The sequence below is a fragment of the Cyprinus carpio genome, chromosome B19, assembly GCF_018340385.1.
Source record: "Cyprinus carpio isolate SPL01 chromosome B19, ASM1834038v1, whole genome shotgun sequence".
NCBI classification, from domain to species: domain Eukaryota; kingdom Metazoa; phylum Chordata; class Actinopteri; order Cypriniformes; family Cyprinidae; genus Cyprinus; species Cyprinus carpio.
Window position 1 is genome coordinate 11,660,494 of NC_056615.1, and position 12,945 is coordinate 11,673,438.

General features: G+C 37.7%; 1 protein-coding gene across 3 annotated transcripts in view; it reads right to left on the reverse strand.

Moving 5' to 3' along the window:
* col8a2 (collagen, type VIII, alpha 2) overlaps window positions 1-12,945 on the reverse strand; it is a 48,868-nt gene that overhangs the window by 14,499 nt on the left and 21,424 nt on the right. Inside the window, exon 2 of one of the 3 annotated variants that reach the window (XM_042744957.1) lies at window positions 5,520-5,615. The exons of the other annotated variants lie outside the window; for them this stretch is intronic. The gene's annotated coding sequence lies outside the window, so the exon portion shown is untranslated. The remainder of the gene's footprint in view (window positions 1-5,519; window positions 5,616-12,945) is intronic. 3 annotated transcript variants of the gene reach the window in all.

The window sequence follows — 12,945 nt, forward strand, 5'->3', positions numbered from 1 at the left end:
AGAGAGCATTTCTCAGACACATTGACCTACAGAGCAAGTCTCAAAAGCCAACGGGTAAAATGCAGCCATAACCCCGCTGTGACAACATTTAACAGAATCGCTCAATAAATCATCCATTTAAATGCTGTCAGGGTCCTGCTGGGGTGTGACTTCAGCTGTTTACGCTGCCATTTTGTTCCTCACCCTTCACTTTTTTCCATCAACGGGCCTCCAGCCTGCGCCAAGGGCCCCATAGACGTTATGCAATGGCCCTAAAGCTGACGCTCCTGTCAAGTTAACTGACAGATAAACAGTGAATTCAAGTGCTGCTCTTCTACTGTTTAACATCTTCAAATAGGGTTTGTGGATACTGTGGGAACATGTTTTTCTCAGGTAGCTCAGATGAAGCTCCCTCTAGCCTCCCCCAGAGGAAATGTTCACTTTGACACAGTAAATAACAGACACTATTCATCGTAGCTGTCTCGATTTCTTGGCTGTGCGAATGATGCACATATCTTTCATGGATTTGGGAATACAGCAGCGTATTTTCTTGTACAGATACACACATGTAGCATGCACAAGAAGTGAGTGTTTAGGTTACACCAGCTGGACCATTAGCACAGGTGCTCCTATAGCTTGGGTTATTATGACTTTCTGTTTAGGTTTAATCAGAAATTGGCCACTAGGGTGTCTGGAGTGCCTCGCCTGAGACCATACTGAACATATGTTTTAGTTTCCTCTCTCAATTTGACCTATTATTGCTTATTCTCTTTAGATTTAAAGCTTTAGCATGATAAACAAGGGACTGCATTGCTAATGCATTAACAAGCATTGCATACAGCAACAATTCAGCAAACTACTAACATGGAATCTAAATACAACAAAAACAAAATTGGAAAGACATTATGTATCATTAGATAATGTGATAAACATGAAGGCCTATGCATCGTGGTGCTCTCATGAATGTGCGGCAAAGACTGAAACGGAAGAGAAGAGGTTGTTGAATAGAGTAGTTATTTTAGTTTTCTTTGCACACAGAGAAAAGTGTTTTAAAGTAATATTATGCAATGTACTGTGCAAAAATATGTCTTTATTCGTGCAAAAAATATGCCTTTGATACTCGTAATTATAATTTTGTGAAAAGGAATAAAACTTGTCCTGCATCTAGTGTAATTTTGTGGAGGAAAAGGTCACGATTGGTCATGGTAGTTAGGTATTTTGCCTATGTTCTTATGGGGAGATAACATTCCACTTTGCTCTGTTTTGTTAGATTTGTAAGTATTTTTCATTTTATGTCTTCATAATTTGATTTAGTCAAATTGAGTTACAATTCCAGGCCTCAGTCAGATATGTTTTGGTTTGTGAACACGGCCTTAAGACTAACTGGCTCAGCACATCTCTCTTTAGGGGCTTGTGGAGGGTTGATGTGTTTAGGTGAGTATACTCTTTTCTGTCAGACATTGACCTCTTGTTTAAGATCCATGGATATTTTTCCAGCTCATTATATATTTAAAATATTCTGCCTTTGAATCTATCACGATGGAAAACAAAGAAGGGCATTTGAGTTGATGTTGATGTTGAACACTTTAAGAGACAGAAAAATGGCTGTTGAGAAAGAAACAATAATAAGAATAAAGCTCAGTCTCCAACTTAGAGGCACTTTGTTTTGTTAATTGTGGAGAAATATCTGATTAAGACAGCTCCAAATACATTCCAGGTGTTAGCTTAAAAAATCAGCTTAGCTTACAGGAAAATGCTCACATTCTTTCCTATTCCACATGAATATGAAAAACGAGTTATAAAGGCGCCGTAATCAGGACTGATACCCAGAGGGACAGTTTTTTTTAGAGCATATAGGAACAAATACTTGATAAATAGAAAGAGGGCATTTAATGTGTGTATAGACAATAGAGAGGAAATACATGCTTAATTGAGATTAAATCATTTAATATTTAATTAGCATGGTTTGTTTGTCCCAATGACGTCTGTTCTTACAAAAACCAAATCAAAACAAAAATACACTGGTCTGAAAAAAAAGCAAATTTTCCCCATATATGAAGCTTTAAACTCTTGTGAGCACACAAAAAATGGTATAGAAATAAATAAAAATAATAATATACTAAATCACAATTCTAAAAAAGGAAATCAAATAAAATAAAAATCAATTTTAAGTAATAATTCTAGCAGGAGCACTGTTTGGTTCAGTGACATGACCCGTGCTCTGGCTGTATCCCTGCTGAGTGTGTCTGGGTCTGTCTGCCCTCCTCTCTCCCCAGACACAGACACAATCTGATCCCCACGTCCTTCCTCACCTGCTCTGTCAACAGCCTCTGTTTTTCCCTTTACCACTTTTTCTTTCTCACTTTCTATCTCCCTTTCCTTTTTTCTCTCGACATCTCTCTCCTCTTTCCTATTATATGTCTTTTTTGAGGTTGAGCTGGCAGTCACTTTTCCACTTCATAGTTCTCTTTCCTTTTCTCCGATTTCTCTCTTGCTTCTTCTCTACAAAAATAATTCCCAGTCAGGATTTTTGTCTCATTTTCTGTTACAAATATCTAAACACCCTTAAACAAAATTCAATTCTGTGAAAAGGAAATATATGTAAGATAATAAGATGCAAAAATGTAATATTTCTTTTCTTTCTTTTCCTACCTGTTTTTAATCACATTTATGCTTAAAAAGAAACTTCAACTTAGTTCAATATAAGAAGATAAGGATAGTGAAATCAAATATTAAAATGTTATCACCATTTACTCACCCTGTTGTTCCAGTTACAATTTTTAATAATTGAATTTTAAGAAATTGTTTTAAGATTCAAGATGAACACAAAAGAACCATTAAAGTAGTCCTTACTTATCTCACGAAAAACCTTGACATCCATCCTAGCTCTCCTTGGCATGTCCAAGAGGATTCATGAGAAAAGTAAATGTTAAAATGTTTAAAATGTTAAAAATACCAGTCTTAATGAATAATTCACAAATCTTGTTACTCAATCCATTTGAAGCTGCTAACAGGTCAGGAAAAGATTTTCAGTAAATTACAATTAAAATTTCAGTCTGTTTCTCCCACAAAGCCAAGTATGATTATAGAAGAGCTGAAATATAGTGTAAAAATTATGTGGACTACTTTTTTTTTCTTTGTGTCCTTTTAAAGTCATTACTCATTGTAACTGCATGGAAAAAAACAATAACCAGGTTGTACTTCAAATGGTTCCTTAGGTGTTTCAAAAAAAAAAAAAAAAAAAAAAATATAAAATTTTTTCTAAAGAAATAAATTTAAAATTTCTATAAAAAACCCCTCAAAAAAAAATATATCTTTTTAAAAAAATAAAAAAACTACAAAAACAAAAAAAAAAAAAATAAAACAATTTTCGTTCAGAGTTCTCTTTCATGGCACAGCACATTACTTGTGCAAATGCTCTTACTGTAGTTTGCCAAGGACTGAAGATGCAGAAGGCTCTTTTCTTTTCACGTCTCTCCTATTAAACACAGACACGTGCTTGCGGTTCACACACATTGTCCCTGGGTGGTACAGAAAGAACAGAAGCAGTACTGAGAGAAAAGTATCAATGGTAGATGGAGGAGAGAAAAACACCGGAGTGTGTATAGTAGCAGACAGGATAGAGTGTTCAAAGAGCAGTCATCAGCTGGCTGTGTTTTGTCTCCGCAGTCTGTGCCATATATTCAGTCCGAATGACGAATGGCCAGCTCTACTCCTCCATGTGGGTGGCACTCGTCAGTGGAGCAAGACCTACATGTGTAGGTGAACTCCTTGGATGCATAACATGTACATACCTATGTCTGATGTTGATGTGGGGCCCCAGGATTCTGTCAAGCTAAAATTACACCGGGATTCTTACAGAACAAGGCATAGTCCGCCTCCTCTCCAGTATGCATTAGGAATGATAAATGAGTACCGTACTTAAATCTTGCCCTTTTCTCAGATCATCCAAATATTTTTCATTCAGCTCATCCAGTCACAAATGACAAGCTTTTCTTGGTATAAGGAGGCATAATTAGACATTGGAAACCAGGCCAATGGCTACATGGATTAGACTTGTTTTAGCTGTGCAGGGTGTGAATTTATGGCGTACCAAATAATTGGCTTACATCAGGGAAATCACACTTAATCCAACGTTTCAATGTTTTCCAGGGCTGGAAAAATTCAGACTTGGTCGCCACTGAGAATCGCTTCCAGAAGGAGAATGAGTGACCTGCAGGTTTGAAGGTTTGCACCAATGGAAAGCATATTTACACTGTCTGAATCATTCCCTATTGCCTACATTGTGCACTACGAGCCACTCACTGTACAGGAAATACTACACTGTGAACAAGTGACCAATCTCAGCCGGCGCTTCAGAGTCTATTTATAATGCAGAGGGTGGGCGTTTCGGATTCTAGAGAGCATTTGATTGGTCAGAAGATTTGATGAGAAGATGAAGTACCATGTGACGTCAAAAAAATCGTTGAGCCGTTTTGGGCGGAAGTGACAAATTGCAAGCTTTGAATGCTTATATCTTTTAAATGCAAATTTTGTCACTGTTTTGTAGCACACTGCCTTATAGATAACCATAAGACTAACATATTGATACCAACACCCAAAAAACTCTCATTTTGATTTCATGGGGACTTTAATTCTATTGTGAAATTCTGATCTATTGCTGATGCAGTGTTAAAATGCTTGCTAAACTATCATGACTAGTGTAGCTCTGAGCTGTTGGCTGATGCAGTCTGCTTGCTGCCCATGGCAGAATAGTAAAGTAATTGTTAGCTTTTATACTTCCATCGTCACCCATTGGAGATATCTTATGGTAGATTTTGAGGCAAATAGATACCTATTGGATTTGTGCAAGTCACTTAAAAGGGACAGTTCACCCATAAAGTAAATGTTCCATCATTGATTTTCTCACCCTCATTTCATTTCTGATCTGTATGACTCACTTTCTTTTGTGGAACTCAATAGGAGATGCTTTCGAGAATGTTTACACTGTTCTTTTTCATACAATGAAAGTAAATGGACACCAAGGTTTTTTTTCCAAAAGAACCAAAAACATAATAAGGCATCATAAAAGCAGTCCAATACAACAAATACACTATCAAGTCTTCTGAAATTATACAATAGCTTTTTGTAAGGAACAGACTCAATTTTATGTGGTACTGGATGAAAATCTTGCCTGAAAACTGTGCTCAAGTCAAATTTATTTGTATAGCACTTTTTCACCTTACACATTGTCTCAAAGCAGCTTTACAGAATGATGTTAATGTTTATAATAATTAAATAGCTTAATGTATGCAGATGGTTTACATGGTTTACATTTTGCAGTGATTTATATGGTCACCATTTACTTTCATTGTATGGAAAAGAAAAGTTTGGACAATAAATACCTCAAGTGTTTTGGAGTAACAAAGACAGTTATACAAGTTTTGAAAGACATGAAAACATGAATAATGACAGAATTGTCATTTTCTGAATGAACTATTCCTTCAATCCCAGCTTGCTCTAGGGGAATGGATAAACATGTCTGCTAAATGGCTACTAACAATCACTGTATCACTGTGTCTGCTTGGTATCCAAGACACATGGAAATCCTCCACTGTAATCTCACAGTCTGGATGGCAGAGAAAAGGATTCAGGCTCTGTGATGAGAGTGAAGGGTGAGAGAGTTTGGGGATTATAATTTAATAAGAGCCAGGAAATCTTTGTCAAACCCCCTCAAGGGGATGAAAAGATGTGGTGTTCTGTGGCAGACAGCAGGATCTCAGACGGTGAGACAGGTCTGCTCCTCTGACACAGGGATGAAAGGCCAGCTATATAAGCATCACAGGTCGCAAACCACAGCCAAAGCCACTGTCTGAGGTGGGGATACACTGTTCTGAAGCCTCTTCCATCATTCCCAGGGAGAAAAATATGGGAAACCGCACATTGCAGGATGTTGACACATCTTACTACTTAACCAATGCTTTCTGGAGTCCAAGAACACATAGAATGATTTTTCAATCTGCTCTGTGTGTCAGTGCACAACATTGTACTAGAAAAAGGACTTAGAGAAACATTCAAGCATGAATATATTTTGTCTTATATATATATATATATATAATATAAACATAATTAACTGTTTTAGAATGAGAAAATGACAAAATAATGATGATTGACAAAGACAGACATACAGATAGTCAGACTGAACCATAGACAGAGAGACAAAACATAAGAGCAATATAAAGAACAACAGAAAGAACGACAGATAGACTTCAAGAGAAGCAGAGCTCTACAGGTTCACATTAATTCTGCTCACAAGGGTTTATATATTGGTAACTTAACTGACACCTTCCACCCCACCCATCTGACAGAAACTAATGTATAAAGGATTATTGCACCAGACTGTGAGCCCCATTTCTCAAAGCATGTGTGTGTGAGAGGGGGTGTTGTGGTTTGGGGTGGGACTGTGTGCGTGAGTATTTGGTATGAATTATAGTTTGCTCTCACCTCTGTGCACATATACACTATTGACCAAAAGAGTGATCAAAAGAATCCACATCGGACATCTATCGTTTGAAGCGTGCTTTTTAGTGTTTTCTGGAGAAAGGTTTAGCCATCCATATGTGCCAAAACTTGATTTAAACATGTTTCACACGTGTGTGTATGTAAGAGAGTATATGAGTGGTCAAGATTCCATTTTGGGAATGCGATCATTGACACTTTTGTCCAGCTCAAGTGGTAAAAGGAAACTTCAAGCCACGCTGTGGGATCAACATCTCATTTCCCCAAGCTTCTGGGATCTGCACTCTCTCCTCCATTTCCTGGAGGTGAGGTTTTCATTCCCTCTCTGCTCTTAAACCTCACCCTTTCACAGGACCTCCAGTTGAGATTAAATAGATGCAATTGAAAAAACAGTGGGTTTGTTACCAGCACAAAGTCCAACTGCCAGTTGGACCTGGAAAGTAGAACAAATACAGATCCCGAGAGGCTGGTATCCCTCACCAGACGTTACTGTTCCAGCTCTTTAATTGTTGTTCTGACTTCCATTTAGTTTACAAGAACTTAGCGTATCAATGCCAGGCTTCTTCACAGACTAACTTCTGCAATTTCCTCAACAGGCTTTAGCTATTATCATTTAAAAAAGTGACGTGACATACAGCCAAGTATGGTGACCCATACTCAGAATTCGTGTTCTGCATTTAACCCATCTAAAGTGCACACACACAGCAGTGAACACACACACACACTGTGAACACACACCCGGAGCGGTTTAGTTTGGACTAGGGATTCCCCTTGACCAGTCCTGTCAAAAGAGATCCCTGAACGCAGTCCAGCCACCCTCGGAAGATTAGTCACGTGAAAGACAACACATCCAGCCCCAGCCTCACCCTGACTCTTGAAAAGGCCTGTAAAAGCTCTTTGTAAACAGCAAAAGGAAGGAAATATTACCAACATCGTACTCAAAAGAAGGACAAGACACAGTGCAGGATTAAGCAAGTGAGAGGAAAACATAGGATAGTGAGGGGGGCGTGAGAGATGAAGAGGAGGATGGAGAATGAGAAACATTCAGGGATCACTGAAAGCTCGTTGCCATTTTGGTTATTTACTGAATATTGTTACGATGACAAGTGGAACAGAGTCACAAAGGGGATATGTAAAATGTGGAAACATCTTTGCTGGAAAAAGGAAGATGGTGGGATCTTAATCTTTAATTGTCCACTAGGGATGGAGCAACAATTGAGGACAATAACTTTGAATGATGGCAGGGTGGCCCAGCCAGCATGTGCAGCCTCTCTGGAAAAGAATCATAAAATGTAATAAATGTGCTTTCTACAGGGAATCATGTAGTGTTTACAGTATTTAGGCCTGCACAGTGGGAATCTCTACAGGTGTACCGATCATAAGAATAGCTTGATTTAGAGATCCACCGTCTGTATCCTGGACTGATATAAAATAAAAAAAATTCAAATGTGTAAAAATGTAAATAAATGTCATCATAGTACATCTTTTCAAGTTGTTGGCTAAATAACATGCAAAAGAAAGAAATACAATACACAGTACACTACAGTATTTTCTGCTATTCTAATATTGTAGTAAATAATCCTTTTAAAAAATATTGGGTCAGTAAGATGTTTCAAAGATTAAAAGCTTATTTCCAACAGATATTGCTGTTCTTTTCAGTTTTCCTGAATAAAACATTGATATGTGACACTGATTAAATCAGCATATTAAAGTGATTTTTGAAGGATCATGTGGCACTGAAGACTGGAATAAATGGCTGCTGAAAATTCAGCTTTACCACAGGATTAAATTATAAAATATATTAAAAATATTAAATATATTAAAACATTAGTTTAAATTTTAATAATATTTCACAGTAATACTTTTACAATATTTGCTGTATTTTGATTAAATAAATGCAGCCTTGGTGAGCAAGGAATTCTTTCAAAAACATACAAATAATCTTACCAACCCCAAACTGCTTAGTTTTTCAGACTGGTGTGTCCACTAGGTGGCGACACTCACAGACAGCCTTTGCTATCAAACTCTAGCCGAATAAGATGAAATACATTACAAAAACAATGGATGTGCACTTTGATGAGTGCATGCAATACAAATGCAAGCATCTTCTGACCTCCTTGCACAACTGAAAATTATAAAGATGTCTTAACTAATTTGTCCTGTAAAACAGAAAGACACAGCTCCCTTCTGTCCTCTGCAGGTAAAGTGCAGCACCACAAAGTAGTCTAGTGTGTACATGTCGAATGTATTCAAACTGGTTTATAGTCAGTACAGTATACTTTAAAAGGCCTCAACTGTGTGCTCAAGCTTTCAATGATATATGCTGTTTCAGTTGCTCTATTTCTCTGAGGGAAAATGGTAAGCATTCACTCTCTCTGCCAATTGGTGACCTTTGTTTTAGGGATTGGATAAGTACAGTTTCGACTTTGGATCTTGTAATACTGGCAGTGGAGATGTCAGATGGACCCTTAAAGGAATAGTTCTCCCCAAAATGAAAATTACCCCATGATTTAATCACCCTCAAGCCATCCTAGGTGTATACAGTACGTCTTTCTCCTATCAGATGAATACAATTGGAGTTATATTAAATAATGTCCTGGCTCTTCCAAGCTTTATAATGGCAATGAATGGTGGTCAAGATTTTGAAGCAAAAGCACTAACTGTCGCACTCATGTTCATGAGAGAGTAGGATGTAGGCATAGTTATCAACAGTTAGCGGTAGCTAGAGATTACGGGTTATAAAGTTTTGAATACTGATCTTTTTTCTTACACAAACGATTTGCTTCACTTCAAGAGGCCTTTTATTCACCCCCTGGAGCCATATGGAGTACTTTTTATGATGGATGGATGGACTTTATTGGGCTTCAAAATATCAACATACATTCACTGCCATTATAAAGCTGGGAAGAGCCAGGACATTATTTAATATAACTCTGATTGTATTTGTCTAAAAGAGGAAAGTCATATAAACCTAGGATGGTGAGTAAATGATGACAGAATTTTTATTTTTTGATGAACTATCCCTTTAATGCCTCAGGTTTCAAGAAAAAAATCAGGATAAGTGGAATAGCAATAACATTCAACTAAGAGTCTCTGAAATCTATTACCAGAGACATAACTGATATTTAATTTAGCATTGAACGGTCTGCATATTTAACTATAAACACAATATTTACCTTTTTTAGACAAATTCTCAGACTTCAGATAACAGCAGCGCTATTGGCAGCACATTTCTGTGTGGGTTTCTCTCATGAGCGAGACATAGCGATTAGCCAAGAGCCCTGAACAACCCCCATATGAATAATCAGACCTTACAGATTTCAGAAGGAAAAACAAACATGACGAGGCAAGAAGTTGTACATTGCCACTGAACCATGAGGAGAGGCCTCATTACTGACAATCAAAGTCTCTATTGGTAAGTACATACAAAATAAGACCTTGTTCCTGTTCTACAGCTGGAGGAAGGAGAGAGGGAGCAGGTTTTTCCCTTCACTATTATGCGCTGAGCACCAGATGTGCCTAAAGCGTGAATATGAGAAAAGATGGAGGGGAAAGAGGAAGGAGAGGCATAAATCTAAGCCAGGCCCGGAGTCGGACAGGAGGGGTTAACGCAATACTTCCGCCCATACTTTCATCTGCATCCTGTCCTGCTATTTTCTCACAACCTTCACATCTTCATTTCCTGCCTTTCCTCTGTGGCGAAGTCCACTTTTGCCTCCACCTAATGAGGGAATGAATGACGAAATAAGCCTGGAGACACTTTAACATTGGCAGTGGATCATTTCAGCTGTAATTCATAACAAGGAATTCGTGTCATTCATTGTGGATGAGATATGGAGCGGGAATGTCACAACATGATATGATTCGAGTCACAAGTCTGACATCCTGAACGTTAAGTGAGTTACGATGTAATACCAGACCATTGTTATTAAAGTGCATAGAGAGGCGAAGCCTGCCAGAGAAGGTGAGAAACGCTCGTTTCTAATTACCGCAGAACTCATAAATGCGATTTAATTTGAGGAAGGCAGACGTGAAATGATTTTCACATCTGTTCCAGTCGTAAACAGACCGGAATTCAAGCAAATTTATGTCTAATGGGTTGTTTAAAGATCTGGGGCTCTCCCAAACCCCACTGAAAAACAAAACAAAACAAAAAAATGGATAGATGGACTAAACCCAGACAATTACACCTTCAAGAACTCATTTCCACCTGTTCGATTGCATTCTTGCAATGACGCCAAACCATATAAAAGGGCTTGTGTGTCTTGTGTGGCCTGGCTAGACGTAATGACTGTCTGATTATTCATGCACTAAATATCCAAATGTTGAGGGGAAACAAAGAAGTGCCTGCTGACCGGAGGAGAACGCTTCCAATGAATCAGATCGTATCGTACTAACAAGTACAGGGAGCAAAACTCTGACCGTTGGCTCAATTAAGACCGTAAATGCATCCACATTGATTTGAACAGAAGTCTGGAAGTCTAGCAATGCACCTGGGATGTGTAGACTGCACTCGAGAACTCATTACTTACTTCAACGTGACAGAAAAATGTGGGCAAACACAGCTTTTTAACTCATAAAGACATTCAGGAGAGGTCTTAGCTGTTAACTGTTGAGACTGTTATAGTGGAGAAGATAATTAATATAGTTTGGAATGTCCTGGTCATATTTTCCAGGTTTCTCTACATGTTGTTTGTGTAAATAGCTATAATGGCAATGATGTGAAGAGTGATCTAAGTGACCAAAATCAGCCAACCTTGTGCGGAAAATCACATGGGCAGACCCTCATACCCTTCCCGTAATATGATTCACCTATGTCTGCAACCTGGAGCGAACAGTGCTGGCCTACAAACCTGCTCTTTAATGGCTTTAAATAGCACTTTGTGCCATGTTCCACTTCTGCTGACATCCTGGGTCTCCAGTAAAGGCGAGGTTTAGAAAACGAGGGCACTTTGTACAGAAAGACTGAGCAGAATGGAGACGCCTCACATGACAGACACCTGGTTTTCCATGGAAACATTGCTGGTACTTGGTTGTTGAGACAAATTATGCTGTAAGTAACTACATTATTACACAACCTGCCAACAACTGAACATAGCACAGGCTTTTTGTTTATGAGGCTTACGGTTATTGACATTTAAAACATGACATGTAAACATACAAAAACAGTTTAATTTACAGAGCAAAAATGTAATTGTTATGAGATCACAAAAGAACTGACAAAAGACTGTCTGAATTTTGAGAGCATATTTAATCATTTATAGAAATCAAATAGGTGATATTTCTAAATATTACATTTTATTTTGGACAGATGGGGGAGATTAATCGCCTGGCTGCTGTGCTGTAAAATGAATGTGTCTTGCATCAACACATCAAGCGTTTCTGGAAATATTCATTGATTTCAATGGGGAATGCAAAAACTCTGAAGCGGTGCCAATTTTTACTGGGCCGGATTTGGTGGAGACACACAGAATTGTTCCTGATTGGGCACCAGCACCCTGGAAAAGGGGCACATGTGGTCTGTTTTAAATGTGTCCTGTGAGAGCAGCAGTAGCCAGTTATGACTAAAGGTAACCAGACAGAAGACAGGACAGTGTGTGTACTGTTTCAACTCAAAAAGCTTGTTGAAGTAGTTCATTTACCGTCCATTTATGAGCAAAAAAGCATGTCTGTTTTTAAACAAAGAAACAGAAGGAAGAAAAAGAGAAACTGTGGAGCACAGCTGACAGAGTGCAGGCTCTGTGTGAGAAAAACAAGCCTGTTTTACTGACTGTGGGCAGCGACATGAAAGCCATTTTGTTTGATCTTACAGCTGAATAATACCTCTTACAACTTTTGCCACCTCTTGCATTTCCAAAATTTCCCTCTTTGATTTGATATGAGGCATTTATATATTTTAATACAAAATGAATGCATAGATTAAAATCATGCTCATTATAGAAGAGGAGTATTCAAGTTACTCTATGTATGAACTAGTGTATTTTTTAATAAATTAATGGATCCAGAAAAAAAAAATCATTATGCCACTGATAAAATAACTGCAAATTAAATTGTGTGTTGCAAATTAAATTCCTTTATTATATATATATATATATATATATATATATATATATATATATATATATATATATATATATAATATATATATATATATCCCCCATACTGTATTCTCTGGAAATATTTCTGAGAACTGTAAGTTTTACGAGCTTGTGACGGCCAGAGGAATGTGCCCTATAACATTTTGAGTGCTGGAGAGGAGCTCTTTTTTTTTACACATTATTGGGCCTGCCTGGTCTCCACTGTAGACATATATATATATATATATATATATATATATATATATATATATATATATATATATATATATATATATGTCACTCCTCAGCCATCAGTGAATAAAAGACCTGTCAGCATCAGACCATCACAACAGCACACCACCCACTGGATGCACTTGTTGACATAAGCCGA